We start from the raw sequence: 20,108 nt of genomic DNA on the forward strand, positions 1-20,108 counted from the left end.
CACGGTGGTCTAGTGGCTAAGGTACTCGGCTGCTGACCTGCAGGTCGCGGGTTCCAATCCCGGCTGCGGCGGCTGCATTTCCGATGGAGGCGGAAATGTCGTAGGCCCGTGTGCTCAAATTTGGGTGCACGTTAAAGAAGCCCAGGTGGTCGAAATTTCTGGAGCCCTTCACTATGGCGTCTCTCATAACCATATGGTAGTTTTGGGATGGTACACCCCACAAATCAATCAATTAACCACAGCGCTAACGCGCTAACGCGCGACTGAATGTTTAATTAAAGCTGCAACACTGGCGTGCTGCTTCTCTCGTGGTTTTATTTTCCTTTAATGGTGTCGCACGGCTGTGAGGGCTGTAGTAGTCGTTTCTTTTTTCTTTCATGTGCTTTTCTTGGACATTCAATAGTGAGACAGCGCAATGGTTTGTCCCCCTTTTTTTCTTGTGTGCGGGTCATAGCGCCGTCTCAAGAATGTTCAACTAACGTCACCGAATAGACAATTTTCCGCAGCGGTGCTCGGGTGCTGCCATAGCCCCGCCGCGGTGGTCTAGTGGCTAAGGTACTCGGCTGCTGACCCGCAGGTCGCGGGTTTGATTCCCGGCTGTGGCGGCTGCATTTCCGATGGAGGCGGAAATGGTGTAGGCCCGTGTGCTCAGATTTGGGTGCACGTTAAAGAACCCCAGGCGGTCTAAATTTCCGGAGCCCTCCACTACGGCGTCTCTCATAATCATATGGTGGTTTTGGGACGTTAAACCCCACATATAAATCAATCGGGTGCTGCCATATTTGATCACGTGACCATAAACTGGCCTCCTAGCCAGTTGCGCAAGCTAACTCCTTGGACCGTGGCCGTCAGCGACGGTAGCTGGGGTTAGGAGCCCACTTGGCAGCACCCATGCAGACGTGACCGCCCGCTTCGATGCAACTCGGGCTTGCTACTCGCCCGCTGTCGACACAGCAATAAATGAATGGTGAAATCAGCTACCGCTTCGTCTCATCTCACGCTAAGGACAAGACCTTAAGGTGCACTGCTTTTACTAAGGAGATTAGCGCTGGGTTTATTTAGCCACGCCTACTAAGCCTTGCCTCCGAGAAACTGTGGATGAAACTAGAAAACACTGCAAAATACCGACGAATACATTGCTCTAGAAACTCAGATATGAAATATAAAGCAAATAAACGCATGCGTTGTGAACTATCGGGCCATACAGCCAGAACGACATGATAACATCGATGTGGATGAAAATTTCACCCGTAGGCGCTGCTATGATTGCTTTGCCTACAATGGCCGTCTTTCTGTCTTGGCCTTCTGCAGCACGGCTGAACATCTGCGTCCCGTCGTCTGCTCGGCGTCCCCATAGCGTCTGCTTCGCTTTTACTTGCGGGCGCGCAGACGCTACGGGGACGCTGATGAGATGACACGAAATGGTTGTTGGGCAGTGCTGCAGAAAGCCATAGCTAAAAAAACGGCCATGGTAAGGAGACGTCGACGATGTTGCGGCACCATCTAGATTTCAATCAGCAAACCAGCTGCGGAAAAGCGTCTATTGATATGTGGGGTTTAACGTCCCAAAACCACTATATGATTATGAGAGACGCCGTAGTGGAGGGCTCCGGAAATTTAGACCACCTGGGGTTCTTTAACGTGCACCCAAATCTGAGCACACGGGCCTACAACATTTCCGCCTCCATCGGAAATGCAGCCGCCGCAGCCGGGATAGAAAAGCGTCTATAGACCAGCTTTCAATCGTCTCACAGTTTACTGTATAACCGAAAATTATACCAGTTTTATTGCGGTTGGAACCGGTAAGCTGCCTAATTCTTGGTGCCCTTGGTGGCCTATCCAGATCAGTTTGCTTCTAGTATATTTGCAATATAATCCGACCGGTAGCGTGCACCAGGTCCACTGAAAGTCTTACCGGTTCAATCTCAGCTTTAACAAGTTGATCTCCAACTAGGATATACTACCATACTTTCAGAAATACAAAGGTAAAATTTTACTTTCCTTCTATACTTTCCCCTCTGATCGGGAAAGCTCTAGAAGTGAGTTTCATTCAAATTGAACCATACCTTCGCACATCGAAAATTCCGAGTTTTCAAAAAGGTGTAAACTTATCTGATCAGAGAAGGTTTAGGCAATAACATTATTCCCATACCTTTGTAAATAAAAATTTATTTTTTCACAAGAAATAGACTTGCCTTTCTGTTTGGAAAAGCCCTAGGAGCCAATTTCATTCGCATTGCACTAAGCTTGGAAAAATCAATATTCACAATATTTCCAAAAGCCATTACAGTTATGTTAGAAAAAGCCCCAAAGGTCAATTTAATTCAAGTACAATACCTTCTAAAGTTTAAAACTGTGAGATTTCGAGACAACCACGGATGATATACATACTCGAAAAAAAAATTTAATTCTTTCAACCTCTCAAGGTCTCCAGGCGACTTCATGTAACTCCCTGTGCAGACCGGCCCCGACCACAAACAAAGAGGATCAGCAAATAAAGTTTATTCATTATTCAACCTCTTTCTTTACAGAGGTCCGAAAACGTTGTGTACACCAAGGCAGGCGTAGGACCATGGTAAGAAGTGGTTGCGTGGCACTTTAAGTTCACCTTTATTAATTTTGTGTGGCTAGCTTCGGGAGTCATATCAGCCGTCGCGCTGCATTTGCTCCGGCACGCAGCGTTGCTTTTCCGGCACTCAGTCGTAGTGTACGAACGAATCAGCCCTTGCCGCACAGACACTGTGGTGTCCGCACGGCACTCTGCGAAAAGCTACATCGCATGAGACTACCGGGCGCTCTGGTTCATGTTAACCCAGGACAAAGCAGCCAACACCCACGTGAGCGACAAAGGGGTAGGGATGGAAACATCATTGTGACGACCCCAGATTGCCCCACGGCACTGTCGGCCAGCACATGAATAGGCCTCTTCTGGGAACTAGCGTGGCGTAGTGACCCTTCGCATCGGTTCGGCTTACGGCCCAACCAGTTGCTGTTCGCGCGCCTACAAGTTGCCGCCAAGACAAGGCGGCGTGGGCTGCGGCACCGTAGGATCGCGGGTAACTTGCCGTCACTATCCGGTATCTAGTTTTCGGAAGCGAGCGGGCTTGCGACAGGCGAAAGCGTGGCCTACGTCACAGTAAACGGCCGCCCGGTCGGTACCTTTAATGAATGCTGGCGCACTGGCATGCTTTCGACTATTCCCGCGCTAATCCTTTCAAACAAGCTCGCAAGTAGAACCACGTGCATAGAGCGATTGTTCCACTCACAGCGCACAGGGGACAGGCAAATTACTGTCCCGTTGGCAATAAGTTCACGTGTTTCCAACAATGCCTTTCTTATGGTCGCAGATTCCAGCACGAGTAGCTTTAGGTTTCGATAGTTGTGTGACCGCTGATCTTGCCCTTTCCGCTATGACTGTTGTTTATTTTTGTTTTACTTGTATTTTTGTTGTGTTATTTGGGGCAAGGGCATGAGCCCTCACACGTGCCCGAAAGTGGCATCCCTGTGGCGTGTTTTGATTTGCCAAGTGTACTGTCCTATCGCAGGACAAACAGCTGACGAGTCACCAACAGTTGTGTGAAGGCGGAGCATCGAGAGAATAAGAAGCGGCCCCGGTGTTCTACCAAGCGTTCTTAATTGGGCTTAAGGGGTTAGGCACCGTTGGCTGTGCCAAATCCCGCAGGGTGGCCCTACAGATGGTTCATTTCCGAAGTGCTTTCTTTTTTGTAACTTTTATGTCCTTACCTATGGTATTCTGTAAGTCTGCAAATGTGAGGTTTTCCTCAACTCTATACTAAAGCTTCTACAGTGGTTACTTCCTCTTCAAGAGACCACCGAGTCAATCGCCACTAATTTCATGACGTTTGTACGTTACATCCTCTCACTTTGTTATACCACTTCAGGTGGAGCGTCTCGGATACAAAGTGGGGAGAGTTGATTTCACAGCATCGAAAGAACCTGAATTTTACTGCAAGGACACCAAAAAACCAGGACTACATAATGTACAGAACAACTTTTAGACCGCGTTATTGAGTCGTGGCAGTGGCCGTGTGGTAAAGCGTCCGTTTCATAGTCGGAAGAGCACTGGTTCGAATCCCGCTGGCGTACTCATTTCCCAAAAGTATTCCTTGAAGCTTCAAACATTTTGTTTTGTAGTCTGGTCGCACACTGATGAAATTGACCTGGATTATTTGTCCCTGAAATTCCCACCACAGAGGTAGCTATACCTTCTTCCGGGTGCGATAGCAAAAGGATGGTGGATCATGTGCTCCGATAGAGCGGCGATAGCGGCCCGTGCCGGCCGCGGAAACAGGATGGCTCTCGATGGCGACAGTGATTACGAGATTGTGCTGCCTATACTCTGCCGACTGGCTGTGTTGTTCACAACACGTTATTTTTGCACGAAGATGTGCGTGAGCGGCCTTACAAGGTTACAAGGTCGAGTACTTTAGAGACGCCCGCGCGATGGCTGGTGTGCTACCCGATGTCGTCGTCTTGGGGGCGTACTATATTAGCCACGTCTGGACCGTCACCCTCACTAGCAGAGAAGGGACGAAGAAACTGGCCGCGGCTAAAGAGCTGCTGGTCAAGGGCTGCCGGTGTCTTGGGCTCGAGCCTAAGTTAAACATGTGGTCAACTCCAAGGACCAGCAAGTTGAACTCTGTCGGCACTGGGTGTTTCACGGCATCCAAGACCAGAACATCCGGACCGCTTTCACAGTGTTTGGGACTGTGACCAAGGTGACGCAGGAGCGCTAGCGAGTGCATGGCATGCGTGAAAAGTGCTAACTACGAGGACCGTGCTGCTGAAATTGAAGGCAGGAGCGAAGGTGGACGACCTGCCCCACCAGGTTCGGGTCGCTGCTGAGCTGGCCCTCATGGTGGTGCTCGGGCGGGCGATGCAGTGCCTGCACTGCCATGGCATGGGTCACGTGCGCCGAGGCTGCAGGGTGCCCCGGTGTACGTAGTGTCGGCGTTATGGACACGCAGATGCGGACTGGGTCCGTACCTACACGTCGGTGACGGGGCTTCTAAGGGAAGACGTCGCCGAGCCGGAGGAAACGGCCATGGGAACCGCCGAGACAAAAAAGCAGGTGGCGCCTTCCGGCCGTGACACACCGAAACGGGGTACTCCGGCGGCCCAACAGCCTAAAGCTGACACGACTGGTTCTACGTGCACTCAGCCAGCAGCACAGGTTCCGCCAGTGGCCACACGAAGTGACGCCGGTAAAGATGACATACTAGCGCTGCAGCGAGTGGCCGTTGAAGTGGATGGGTTGGCCTAAATGACGGGGAAGGCAAAAGAGAACCAACTAGCGTCCAGGGGCGGTGACCTTAAAAGTTCTAAGGAGCCACACGCCGAGAAGAGCGGCGTACACGCACCGATTGATTGGCCGCGGTGTCGAAACGCCCCCGCCCCCAATTCAGCAATGACGGCGCTCAAGAGACGCTGCCTGGCTTCGACATACCCCCTGCGAAGACACCACAAGCAGGGCGGTCCACCTTCCGACCACGCCCAAATATTCCGTCTGACATGCGTGGTGGAAACGTCGAGCAAGTCGGGCAAGTTCAAGCAGGGGCGTCGGATTTAAGCCCTGGTGATGGAGCCGTCTAGCCACGTGCTAGACGCAAGATGTGGGCCCAATGCTGCTGGTCTCTTTTTCTATTGGCAAAATGGCACTTGTCTGTCCGTTAAACGTCGCTACTATAAACGCTAGAGGACTGGCAGAAAACGTAAAGCAAATCCAGCTTTACGGACTTCTAACGGAGCGTGACATAGACCTCCTGGCGGTTCAGGAAACCAAAGTAGACGGCGAAGAAGAGACCAGCAGTTTGGTTCAACGTTTCGCGCCTAGATTTTTTGTTGTCGTTAGTGACGCAGTAGGCACATCGGCTGGCTGCATACTTTTTGGTAAAGACTTGCTGCCCCTTCAATTAATCGCCCATTTTTCGTGTTCGGCTGGCCGGTGCTGCGCTTCATTTTTCACTGAACCCCGATTGGCATATTGTGTGTATTTACGCGCATAGGTTAAGGAAAAGGTTTTCTTCTTTCTCGATCTAAAAGACCGATTGGCTCTAGGAAAGCATTTGATAGTGCTTGGCGATTTTAACTGTGTCCTCAGTGCGCAAGACAAGACCAGCACTCAAGCTTTTAGAGATAAAAGTACCAGCATTCTGACGCGCATCGTTGAAAAGTGCACCTTGAGGATGTCGCGGAAAGTCTCCATCGTTCGATAGCAGTAGAGCACACGCACTTCAAGGGCTGTATTCATGCAAGTCTGGAGCTCATTTCTGTGTCGATGGATATTCGGCGGGAATGTTCCAGTTATGTAGTAGTGCCCGTTTCCTTTTCAGACCCCTGTTTAGTCCAGTACTCTATTGGAAGCTCAAAAAAAACGCAGCACATTTTCATAGGATCTCTGGAAACTAAACAATAAGCTGCTGCACGACGAAAGTTTCATACAGGCGATAAATGAAGAGATTGGCAAGTTAGACCCTAGCAAAAGCCTGCACATTTGTCAGCAATGAGGATTATGCAAAAAAACTTCAAATTAAAATTAATAGACAGGGCAACGCGCATACGGTACGATGTGAAAAAAAGTGAATTTAAAAAGCACTGTTCGATAAGCTTGTAAAGCCTGGATGCCGAGCCCCCGGAAAATGGGCAAAAGACGTTAGAAAAGGGAAACAAAAAATAAAGCAACTGGACGAACAGCGTTATCGCGGGGCACTTGTGAGAGCAAGGGTGGACGACACAGCTGCCGGTGAAATGCCCTCGAAGCGCGCGCTGTGCTTGGAAAAAGAACGAGCCGAGAGGAACCACATTCATGAAATCGAATGGGTAGGGACCTTATCAACCTAGACAGACGGTATCAAAACGGCGTTCTCCGAGCATTATAGGTCGTTGTTCACTTTGCGGGACGTAGATTTTGAGAAATTTGAGCACGAGTTCCTGCGTTATAATCTCCACATTGATGATGAGAAGAAAGAGTATTTAGAGCGGGTAATACCGAAAGTCGAGGTAAAGGAAGCGATTAAAAGTTAAACCCTAAAAAATTGCCTGGACCTGATGGGTTGCTGCTGTTTTTTTTTTTGTAAAAATTTCAAGCATGAAGTAAGCCCGATACTTACAGTTGTTTTCAATGAAGCATAAAAATTGAATACATTGCCTACGTCATACCGGTCGTCCCATACTGTACTAATACCTAAAACCGATTACATCGTAATCTAAGATCTGTTACAGCGTACCAACCGATAGCTATGACTAACGTCGTGTATAAATATACATATAAAAGTATTAGCTCGCAAACTACAGACTGTGAATCAGGGCATCGTCGGGCCTCATCGAACAAAGTGCGGAGCATATTGGAATGGTGTGATCATTCACTTGAGTGGGTGGACATCCTACAGATCGCTTTAGGGAAGGCTTTTGACTGTGGTGACCATATGATTTTGTTTGCGATTTTTAATCATGTTAATCTTGTTTCAGTTATCTGTGAGGGAGTGGCTCTGGCATAGCGAAACTGCACTAAGAGATTGAGTGTAAACTAGAGGCTGGGGGCCCCATTTGTGCGCAACGTTCGGTTCACCAGGGTGGCACCCTCAGTCTCCTTTTATTATGTTTTCATATTGGAACATTGTGCATGAAAACAATGAGAAACAATAGCATATTTGGTTTCAACTTACAAGCAGCGGAAGTGAAACTGCTAGCTTATGCACATGATGTAGCTATATTCACGTGGGACCAGCGGAGCATCAGACAGGCTGTCCAAAGTGTTCCTGAGTTTATCCAAGTTACCGGGAGTGGCGTAAAGCAAGTGCCTTGGGCTCTGGCACCGGTAGTGGCCAGCGAAACCTGATCACTTTGCAAACATGCCTTGTGTGATGACCCCGGGCAATTAGTTAGGCGTCCCACTCGACTTTTATCACAACGATCAGTATTAGAAAGGGCAGGCCAAGTACACACTAGAGAAAGCTGTTAAATGAAAAAGAGGCGCCCTTTCGACCTTTGCCAGATCCACTATTTGCAACCTGTATATCATCAGCGAGTTGTAGTGTGTTATGTAGGTCATAGATTGCTCATAGACTAATGTGCTGAAACTGCGATATTTCTGACATTTATCTCGGCTTCTCAATGGGAACGATGCAGTCGTACAAACTTGCTTTGACGGGTAAAGGAGGGGGGTGGTTGCAGAATATTCTCTTGGAGCGGGCCAGACTATCGAAGAGGACGAAGTGGAGATAGACACGCGCAAGACATGGACAGCTTGGTCTCCATGCAGAATAAACGGGTCGGCTCCGTCTAACGTCTGCGGACCAGTTATTTTGTTACATTTTGTGCCGAAACCCGGGATCCGCCCCTTCGGTTGACTTCTCTGAACGTCACGACCATGGCGACCACTGACCATTTTCGGAAGAAGCGTGCCTTGATCAGAGCTGGTGTCACCCGAGCCCTAGCACTGTTATCGGACCTGCTGCAACAACCGGATCCTGATGCCTCCCAGATTACCGGCCACATGGATTTCCTGAAGGATAAAGAAGCAGCACTGTCGAAGCTCGATGACATCATCCTTGAGACCATAGATGAAGAAATCCTCGACCACGAAGTAGGAATGGCACAAGAATACAACGAAAAAATTCTCTACGCGGTGTCGCGCGCAAAGTTCTGGCTTCAAGAACGTGAAAGGTCTGCCAGAACGCAGGCTCGAGCAACTGATTCCGGGCCCAGTTACCTCGCATCTCCGAACTCCGCTGACGCAGCAGGCCAGGTGAGAGAGCACCGTCAGCGTTCCGTTCAACTACCGAAGCTAAGATACCGACTTTCGATGGTAGTCTCCGTGGATGGCAGTCTTTTTGGGACCATTTCGACGCTACCATCCACAAGAATACCGAGCTGCCTGGCATCGAAAAATTTATGTACCTCCTCACCTACTTGACCGGGAGCGCGAAGCGAGCTGTCGAAGGCATTCGTCTAGTGGAGCAAAATTACCACTTTGCAATTAAGACCCTCACAGATAGCTTTCGATGCCAGGATCTCCTTGTGAACGAGCATGTTGACAATCTTCTTGCGCTAAGCCCTGTGAAAAGCTTGTCGGACGTTCAAAGGCTTCGTCTGCTGCATGATAGTGTGCAGTTCCACGTTAGTGCCTTGAAAGGCCTAGGAGTTGCGCCCAACCAGTAGACTGTGGTCTTAAACCGTGTCCTAATGCTATGTCTGCCGGAGGATCTCACCATTATGTACAGACAGAAATCTAAAGAATCGAACTGCACCTCCAGCATCACCAAAACGCCTTAAGACCGAACGCGGCTAGCCAAGGATTTACTAACGTTTTTCTGCATTCAAGTAGAAATCCGAGAAGAGGGCCGGTTATGATCTCGTCGTGTGACAAGACGAAACCAGAATGCACATTTCTGAAGAAACGTATGACACAGAAATGGTACCGGCAGCGTCCGCCCTAATGGAGTCTACCTTGCCTGTTAGACTGGCGTGCCCACTCTGCCACAGCAAGGATCACATGATCGCAGCTTGCAATGCCAACCTATCGGCTGAAGAGAAGCGGGCAAGGCTGAAGTACTCTAATTGTTGTTTCCGCTGTGGAACACGAAACCACATCGCTAGAATGTGCAGGAAGTCATTCAATCTTAGATGTGGTACCTGCCAGCGACGCCACCTGACCATCCTCTGCGAGTTATCACGCCCAGCCGCAAAAATGAACCCCAACGCAGGGTCCCCAGCATTTTCTCAACGACCCCTATTAACTATGCCAACGGTCACTACCACGCAAAGTCACGTTGAGCCCACTCACGTATTGCTACAGACTGGTCGAATTTGGGCAGAGTCTGGAGACCACCGACTTTTCGAGCGGGTACTGCTGGACAGTGGCAGTCAGCGCACCTACATTCGTGCAGACCTGGCAAGGATGCTTCAGTGCTCCGTCGTGGGAAAAGAAGAACTCTTTCTTGTCACTTTTGGAGAATCTAAGTCACGGAGGCGACTCTGCACCGAGCGTGTGAACGTGCAGCTTTGAAGCCAGTTCGATGATTCAACGATTACCTTAGAAGCGTTGACGATTCCTGAAATTCGCTCTGTCACAAGCCCACCACTCGAGTCAAACATTTCGCACCTACTTCTTGAACGGGAGTACAACGTAGCTGACCACTTTCAACCGAGTACGTGGCAACCGGACGACATCAGTGTCATCATAGGATCCGACGCCTACTGGAAGGTCACAACCAGCAAAATCGACCGCGTAACTAAAACGCTAACAGCAATAGAGACAATGTTTGGCTGGATGGTACAGGGACCCTTGCCGTCTGACAGCATCCAGCGCCCGTCTAGCACACTGTTCGTCTTGAGCCGCAATCCTTCTGCAACGCACACAGACATATCTTCGAAGCAGCGTTTTGGTGCCATCAGGAGCGATAAAGTGTCTTCACAAACCTCAAATAAACACCGCAATCTATCTGTATGGGAGCAAGGTGTTTCGATCTCAGAAAGAAAGTGCCATCAGCCTGACTACGCGGTTGCTGGCGGCAGGAACTTGGAAGATGCGGAGCCGCCGAACAAGCATGTCGATGCTCGTCAATGCCGTGTGCGTCGATGTCGTCAGTGCATGCGTGTCCATGGTGACGTCGTATTTGAACAACTCGTCTCAGACCAGCCACCTTTTGGGCGACAACAATGACAGGCATCGCGTCTTCGTAATTCTGCACGCCTAGCACGTCAGCCTAACGCACGTCAAGAACACCCTCCGTCTCATCAGCAACGGTTCCAGATACAGCAAGGGGCGCGACAGCCACGATTCGACGGCCGTAGTGCACAGGAACTCTCGGTAGCAAAGCAAGTGCATTTCAACACGGACTGCGTTCTCGGTGGGTACGATTCTCCTTGGCCCCCCCTGGGATGATGTTGAAAAATAATGCGGATCAGAACAACATAGAGTGGTGCAGACTTCATCGAAGTGTGCGAGTCATATTGGCCCCCCTGGGAGGATGTTGCAGAATATTCTCTTGGAGCGGGCCAGACTATCGAAGAGGACGAAGTGGAGATAGGCACGTGCTAGAGATGGACAGCTTGGTCTCCATGCAGAATAAACGGGTCGTCTCCGTCTAACGTCTGCGAACCGGTTATTTTGTTACAGGGTTGATGGACTGCGCCAAATTTTCTTACGCTATCTAGTTAACCTGTTTTTGTTTTTTAGAGATGCGACAGACTCGTTTTAACGCACGCTATGTCAACTCGGACTAGCTAGCGCGTTCCCTGAATATGTTGTTTCAACAGAACATTGTGTGGAAGGGATCGGGAGTTAATATAAAGAAATTGTGTTCAGGTGTAAGATTTCTCGCTGTACGTTTTTCCTCAGGGTATCTGGCTACTGATAGACAAAAATAACTTTATTTTACGTTATGCGATATGATTTTCCGGTGCCAATGCACCAATCTTTCTTCAGTGAAGGCCCGTAGCGACGTTTTGAAGAGGGTAAAAAAGATGGAAGTCACGCCGGGAGTCGAAACATCTTCTTTAAACTGCAAAGTGGGACACTGCCTATTGAAACGTTTTTGGAGACAAAGGGGTGCTTTCTGCCATGGGGTACGCATTGCTTTAGTTGTAAGCTGCCAGAAACTGTTTACATGTTTTTTTATATTTTTTGGAGGGAGTATATTTATGGGATGTTTTGCAGATATCAGTGAGAAAATAATTCCCACTGGACCCGCGTGGCATTAGACTTCTAAATGTAGTGAACGAAGACGGGGCTCCTTTTGCTAGAGTTATGCTCATGGGCCTCCATTGCGTATGGAGAGCGAGAATGGCAGGTTGCCGCTTTGATAAGGATGCACGGCCGGCAGGTGCCTATTTCAGACAAAATATTCACTGGTTTTTTGAAATTTACAGAGTGGCCCCGCAGCCACCAGTATGGCTTCCACGACTATACTATCTGGTGAACGTGCGCGATTTTAAGACTATAGAAACCAGAACCATCCTGGTTGACTGTTCAGTCATCCTGTAAATATTGTACACTGCATGGTTTCTTACCAGTATCACTTGTATTGTGTGTTTGGTACCAGAGTCATGCAATAAAGGAAAACAAAACAGAGGTTGCAATATGGTAGAGCATCTGCTTCCAATGTGGGAGGTGCCGGGTTTGATTCCGTCCCGGTGCCGGCTGGAGTCCCCCGGATTCAAAGGCTAAGGGAAGTAGTACTGGCATGTGACTCAATCCGTAAGTGGTACTCCCCTCGCCCGATACCTCCAGGTTAAAGGTACGAGTGGGCTTCGTGGTTGTGCTACAGCACTGCAATGCCTATATCACTCGGGGGGGGGGGGGATGCCTGAGATACATGGAGGCTTATGGGTGCCCCGGATCTCACTGTCTGCAGCTACCGTACATCGTGGCACCCTTTTTAAAAAAAAGGTCACTTCTTTTAACAAAGGTATGGGACAGTACGTGCATTCAAGCTTCGGCACTAGTGTATCTGGATGACTTACTGGTGTTCCGGCACTCGCCATCCTTTAACTTGAACCATCAACCTCCCAGTTATGAACTGAACACCATACGGACTCTACTATCACCACGACACAGCATGCAATGTTTAGAACTTGCTCTGCTCGCTGAACTTCAGCTCCATTTAAAAATAAACAAAAAATTCAGCGTATTAGAGCTTTTAACAACATCGCGTCATTTCTTGACCACTACTGACAATGGTATATGAACCAGCGACCTTTCAATTTCAATTTCGACCAAACCACCTTACCGACTCGGCTACTTGGCAGTTTCTTGGCCTACTTGAAGAAAGAGGTAAATGTATCGTGGTCGCCAATAATCAGTTTCATCACTAAAGTAAAGATTTATAATTTTGGCAAAGCTTTTTTGTGCAATTTTGCATCGAAATTTTGTGTAGAAACAGTGGTTAACAATTTAGAGCGCTTGGCACTCTACTATGGGAGAGCATGAAGCGGTCCCATGGGTAAGAACACAAAAAAGTTTTTAGTAAAGCTCTCAGCTTTGCAGATATGTTGTGTTTAGAAAAAGTGGGTAACGATTTAGGCAAGGAAACGCACAGTGAGCTTTATAAGTCACGAACTTTCTTGGCACTACCTTTTTGCTATACACAGCTTCAGAAAAACCTCACTGATGAGCTAATTACGGAACCTGCGAACCACACAATTATAATGCGAAAAGACGATCTGCGTCTTAGTGAACATAAAGTAAGTAAGCAACGTTTCTAATACATTGCACAATTAATTTATTAAGCACCCCGCCCTACACAGTTTTAAAAGGATTCCCGATTCCATACGCCAGCATTATTCGTTGTTATGTATTACAATGGGAGCATCCCGAGTGAAGGGTTCTCCTGAAGGGTTTGCTTCACCGCAGCAAATGTCGAAAACCACTTGAAAAAGTTTAGGCCCTTATCACCTACGATAAGCTCCAACTTTTGCCTGACGTCACACACTGCAGCGAAGGAATAACTATGTGTGCGTTCCATCTCAAATGTGTCATTTTCAGCCCCAAAAAATTTTCCCACGGTGTGTGTTGGTGGGAAGCCAACTTCCTGTCACGAATGTGTGACGTCAGACAAAAGTTTGGCCTTATCATAGGTGATAAGGGGCTCAACTTTTTCGTGTGGTTTTGACATTCGCTGCGGCGCAGCCCACTTTTCAGTTGAACCCTTCACTCGGGATGCTTTCATTGCAATGCAAAACAACTGTTAATGCAGCCCTTCCTATTAGCATGACACAATTACTATTGTATTTTCATTTTCGCCAGCATCGTTGTTAATACGGGTCGTTGGTTGCAGGAAGCCCTATATACCGCAATACTGTGCAGACGACACATAACAATTTCTGACATAAATGCACCAGAAGCTTTTTGGTTTTATTTTTCAACGTTCCTGGAGCCAAACAGAAAGACGAAATTTTTTAAGGGTATTCGTATAGGAAATATTCTGTGTTTGCCAAAATCGCAGCTGATTCTGAAATGGCAGGTAAATAGAATTTCTGATTGAATATACCTTGCGGTAAAAATAACGAGTTTTCAAAGGGTTATCTATATATTTATACCTCAGATTGGGAAAGCCCTAGGAATTGATATATATAAAATGCCCCCACATCTTCTGATATAAAAAAATACGAGTTTTCCAAAGGCTTTATACTCACCTTTTTCATCGGGAAGGCCCTAGAAACTGGTGTAAATAAACTGCTCACAGATCTTCTGCAATCGAAAATTACGAGTCTTTAATACCACTTGGTTATACACAGCCTCAGAGAAACAACCTCACAGATGTGCTAATTGTGAACCCTGTAAATCGAGCAATTAAAATGGGAAAGGACAATTTGCGCCTTGTTGAGTCTAACGGAAGCGATGTTTCTAAAACGTTGCACAGTTACTTTACGTAAGCCCCCCTACCAAAGCATTCTTTAAAGGGATTCCCGTTTTCACACGCCAGCATTATGAGTTTTTATGTTGTAGAAAGTGAGCATCCCGAGTGAAGCGGTCCCCTGAATGGTTTCCTTCACTGCAGCAAATGTTGAAAACCACTCGAAAAAGTTGAGGCCCTTATCACCTATGATAAGCCCCAACTTTTGTCTGACGTCACACACTGCAGCGAAGGAATAACTATTTGTGCGTCCCGTCTCAAATGTGGGATTTTGAGTCCAAAAAAATTTTCACACGGGATGTGTTGATGGGAAGCCAACTTACTGTCGCAAATGTGTGACGTCAGACAAAAGTTGGGCCTTATCATGGGTGATAAGGGGCTCAACTTTTTCCAGTGGTTTTGACATTTACTACGGCGAAGCCAACTTTTCAGTTTAACCCTCCACTCTGGATGTTTCCATTGCAATGCAAAACAACTGATAATGCAGCCCTTCCTAATAACATGGCATAATTACTATAATATTTTTAGTTTAGCCAGCATCCTTAGTATTATGGGTCCCTGGTTGTAGGAAGCCCTATAGACTTCAATAATGTGCAGTATACAGATCACAATTTCTAAGATAAATGTATCCAGAAGCTTTTTTTTTTGTGTGTGTATTCAACGTTCCTGGAGCCAAAGAGAAAGACGAAACTTTAAAGGGTATTCGTATAGAAAATATTCTGCCTTTCCCTAATTCACACGTAATTCCGAAATTTGCAGATACATAGTATTTCTGATCTAATTTTTTTGTGGTAAAAAATAACGTATTTTCGAAGGGTTATCTGTTTCTTTACACCTCAGATTGGGAAGACCCTAGGAATTGATATATATAAAATGCTCCCGCATCTTCTCGAATCAAAATATACGAGTTTTACAAAGGCTATACACTTGTCTTTCTGATTGGAAAAGCTCTAGGAGTCGATATAACTGAAATACGGCCACATCTTTTGAAATAAAAAAATTCGAGGCTTTACTACCCCTTTGTTGTACACAACCTCAGAGAAAATACCTCAGAGATGTGCCAATTACGAACCCTGTAAACCGCACATTTATGAAGTGAAAAGACAATCTGCGTGTTAGTGAACCTAAAGCAAGTGACGTTTCTACTAATTCGCACAGTTACTTTATTTAAGTGCCCAGCCCTAAGCATATTTTAAAAGGATTCCTGATTTCATACGCCACCATTATCAGTTGGTATATATAACAATAGGAGAATCCCGAGTGACTGGTTCCTTTGAAGGATCGGCTTCACCGCAGAATATGTTGAAAACCACAAGAAAAAGTTGAGGCCCTTATCACCTATGATAAGCCCCAACTTTTGTCTGACGTCACACATTCGTGACAGGAAGTTGGCTTCCCACCAACACAGACCGTGGGAAAATTTTTTTGGGCTGAAAATGACACATTTGAGATGGAACGCACACATAGTTATTCCTTCGCTGCAGTATGTGACGTCAGACAAAAGTTTGGGCTTATCATAGGTGATAAGGGCCTCAACTTTTTTGAGTGGTTTGCGACAAAAGCTGCGGTGAAGCCAACCCTAGAAGGGAACCCTTCACTCGGGATTCTCCTATTGTAATACATATCAACTGATAATTGTGGCGTATGAAATCGGGAATCCTTTCAAAAAATGCATAGGGCGGTACGCTTGAATGAACTAACTGTGCGAAGTAGTAGAAACGTCACACTGATAATGCAGCCCTTCCTAATAACATGACACAATCACGCTTGCGCTACATGGTGGCTTAGGGGTGCCATGGATTTCATGGTCGCAGCTGCCGTAGATCGTGGTGTTCTTTTTTTTTTTGTAAAGAAGTAACTTTTTTCACCGCAAAATAAAAGCTTCAGCTTATTTGATGACAGTAATTTAATGCCTGCAAGTCGAGCCCGTAGTGTGTCTCTTCGAATTATACTTCTTACAACACATGCACTTCAATTTTGGCTATATTGTATCTGGAAGACATCCTGGTGTTCTGGCACTCATAGCCTTGTAATTTGAACCATGAAGCTTTTATTTGTGAACTGAAAACTATACGCACTGGGCTACCATCCCGACACAGGATGCAGAGTTTAGAACTTGGTCTGCTCACTTCCTCCGCTCATGTATTAAAAAAAAAAAGTTCGGCGTTTTAAATTCTTACTCTCATTGCCCTGTGGCATTCTTATTTTTTTTGGAACGATACTGGCATTGTGATTCGAACCAGCGACCACTCGGTTTACAGCCCAACACGTTACCGCCTCAGCTACTGCCACGGCTTGATAAGGCGGTTTAAAAGTTGGTCTGTACGTCATGCAGCCCATCATTATGTATTAAATGTTGCATTTGAGTATGCCGTCCTTGGTGAGCGGAGGTGTCTGGTTTCCTTGAAGAATGAGGCAAATCTATATGGTCTGGAAGTCTTGAGTTCAGAAGTATTTTTAAGTTTGCTAGAAATTCGACATAATCGATTTACTTGAAATACGTCATGGAAATAAAAAGGAAACCGAAAACAGGTTGTTATAGCCGTGTAATTGAAGGACACTGCCCCCTATTTAAAAACAAACTCGCAAAACCTTTCTGGCGTCCTAATTGCAGATGCTACAAACCACACAACTGTGCACGCTAAGGACAAGCCACGTCCTGTTGTGGTTAACGTAAGCAATGTTTCTTTTAATGAGCACAGTTATTTCATACATGCGCCCCTGTCCACGCATTTCTTGTAAGCGGTGTTTCGTTACAGCGCGTAGGGCTGCCGCATCTACTTTAGTTTTCCCCATCGTTTTGGAGAGTGATCCAGCGAGTACTCCATAGCAGTTTGGTGGTGCGTCAGTCAAGTGTTCGGCATCACGCCTATGACCTTTGGGCCATCAGTTGAGCATCCTAACCGCTATACCGTCATTTGAGACGGCAACGCTGCCGCAAACTGTAGTGAAGTGTTTTCTCTGTTTATAGACGATATAGTCTTTAAAGAAAAGGCATGAAACAACATGCCTTGTCTATAACGGATCCTTAACTAGCCATGTCGGCTTCGGATTCAAATGTTTTCGCACAAATGCTTTGTTAGTAATTCATTGAAAAAATAAAAGCATTCATGTTTTTCTTCCTTTCTTCTGGGAAACTTCAATCCAGAAATTTTGGTTTCTCTCTCTGTCTGTCTGCCTGCCCGTAGATGAATGAATAGATGGATGGACAAAAAACTTTATTGGGTCCTGATTGATTTCACCTCCGTTATATAGGGGTAGGATTGCGGGCCGCTCCCACGTAGCGACGGAGAGGCCTAGCCTCACCGCCACATCGTGGGCCTTCTGGACAGCCTTGAGTTGTGAATGAGGACCGGACTCGTGAGCATTAAATGAAAGGCATTTTCGCAAAATTCTTTATTTTTTCTTTGTAGAGAGCAGTACCTTTAGAGCATGTGGTTCAATTCACTGCGATTATGGCAGTCCATACAAAGTTCTGAAATGTCGGAGTAATGCCTATAGGTTACAAGACTAGGATATGTTCCCGTGTGCTTCCTGCCCATAGAGATTCCTTTATGTAACTATAGAGATGACTTTAGCGCGGCGATCGTTCAGTGACCATGGAAATGGTGGGTAGTCCACGAATTTGCCGAGTCTTCATACCTGCGGGAGGCGAATCGCACTTGTGGCTGTGTTTCAGTTTGGTTTTGAAGGAAACAATGAACCCTTTTGAATTTCGTGGCCCGACTTGAAATGGCAAGGCTAAAAGAATAAGGTGGTTAAGCGCAACTACTGAATATTTGCTGATTTTCGTTTCGGGAAAAAACAGCTACAAGGCAAACGAACACACACTGAGCCAGAATTACGGAGATTAGATATCCGTGTACTACCCATCATTACCACGCTCGCTGAAAAGCCGTGCGTTGCAGCTCTCATAGACACTAGCGCTAGAGTTCCCTCTAGTGTATATTAGGAAACTCTATGTCTGCCTGCCTGTCTATCTGTCGTAAGATTGAGCCACCCCCTGAAAGCACAAGCCCTTGCTCAACGCTAAGCCATCTTGTTCTCATAGCTGTGTGTAATACTTGTGAACAAAAGCAAATATTACGCATATCATAGGCGCAACATGAATACGTAAGTGCTAGGAAGTGTGTTTCTTTAATGTAAAACGCACAAATACGTCATTTGAAGAGCGCAGTCTTTTTTTTTCGCTGTGCTGACAATGCGACGTTACTAACCGAAAGGCGAGTGTTTTGCGACGTTTGGCCAAGACGACACGATGCTGCAACACACTAGTGACCCTGCGTTTTACACAAGCTTTCGTTTACCACCATTGCTCCCAGATGGCGTTCCTACCTCACGCACCGCCTTCAGTGCGAAGACTATCGTCTTTCGATGACATTTGTAAAGCGAAGCGTGCATATACGTGGCCAATTTTCTTATTGGGAAATAACGGTTTCTAAAAAGAACAATAAGAAAATGTTGTTATGCTCCTTGGAATATCCCTTTTTAGTATGCACAATATTTTAATGCAGGTTCTCACAATAGGCTAATGCTACATTTTCGATGGAGGCGAAAATGCTGTAGGACTGTGTGCTCAGATTTGGGTGCACGCTAAAGAACAGGTGGTCGAAATTTCCGGAGCCCTCCACTACGGCGTCTCTCATGATCATATGGTGCTGCTGGGATGTTAAACACCACATAAAATAAAAACATGAATAGGTAAATGGCAGATGCGCTTTCACATCGGTAGCGGCGTCCCTGTATGACGTTTTTGTTTTCTCAGAAAGACGAGCTCTGTTATTCAACGACCACACCTTCGTTTTTGAACCGAGCGCTAAATGCACTAATCTACCGGCACAGCACCGGATAAAAGGGAGTTTTGGAATAGCGCACCGCGAGCCCCTGCCGTGCGGTCTCTGTTACTGCACATGCGCCGTACGCGAGCCGCCGTTCGCGTTCGCGGTTCGCCCGCAGAAATTGCGAAATAGCGGGCGGCATGTGCGGCCCACGAACACTGGAGTCAGGGCTATGTGTAGTTTCTGTGCACTTGAGTTTGCGGGGCAGCTATAGTCCCTAGATTGTTCCCTGGGGCAAACGTTATTGTAAAGCTCATATGGTGCCCGCTTTGGCTACAACGCTGACAGCGCCTGCAAACGTTACTTTAAAACTCCCTAAAGTGTTAAGAAGTTAGCCCGCTAATTGCTGCAGTTATGCTTAAGTGACTAAAAGTGTACTTGTGCACGCCATCCTTGGGTTTTACATCGCTGTATTGCTTTCTTTTGTTTTTCTTTCCGGGAACACCATCCCGTGTATTCAGGCCACCACCTTTTCGGTAACGACATAACGCCTCCTCGTCTACGAAAATGACAAAGGAAACAAGTTGGTGTGTAAACTGCGCTGCCCATACTTCAATTCAGATAATTAGAAGCTTAGGTTGTGCGTCGCAACCACGTTTGAAGCATCACGCAAAGAATGTTGGAAGCCTTCTAGAAAAAAAAAAGAGGTAAGTCTAAGCCCCTTAGAAACCCAGACTTTCTTTTTCGATAGTGTAGAAATTCGTCACATTTGCATAATATAAATAATATAAATGTTGGCGTTATTCACAACAAAACCGGTAAAAATTCTGAAGAAACAGGACTTTGGACACTTTTAAGCTGCTTGTTCGTGTCGGCTAAACACCTTTAATTTGCAAGGCTGCTAATTTACAAACATGTGAGAAAAAAACTAGCACACTTAATTATTTTGACA

This window comes from Rhipicephalus microplus, chromosome 9 (assembly GCF_043290135.1).
Source record: "Rhipicephalus microplus isolate Deutch F79 chromosome 9, USDA_Rmic, whole genome shotgun sequence".
Lineage (NCBI taxonomy): Eukaryota > Metazoa > Arthropoda > Arachnida > Ixodida > Ixodidae > Rhipicephalus > Rhipicephalus microplus.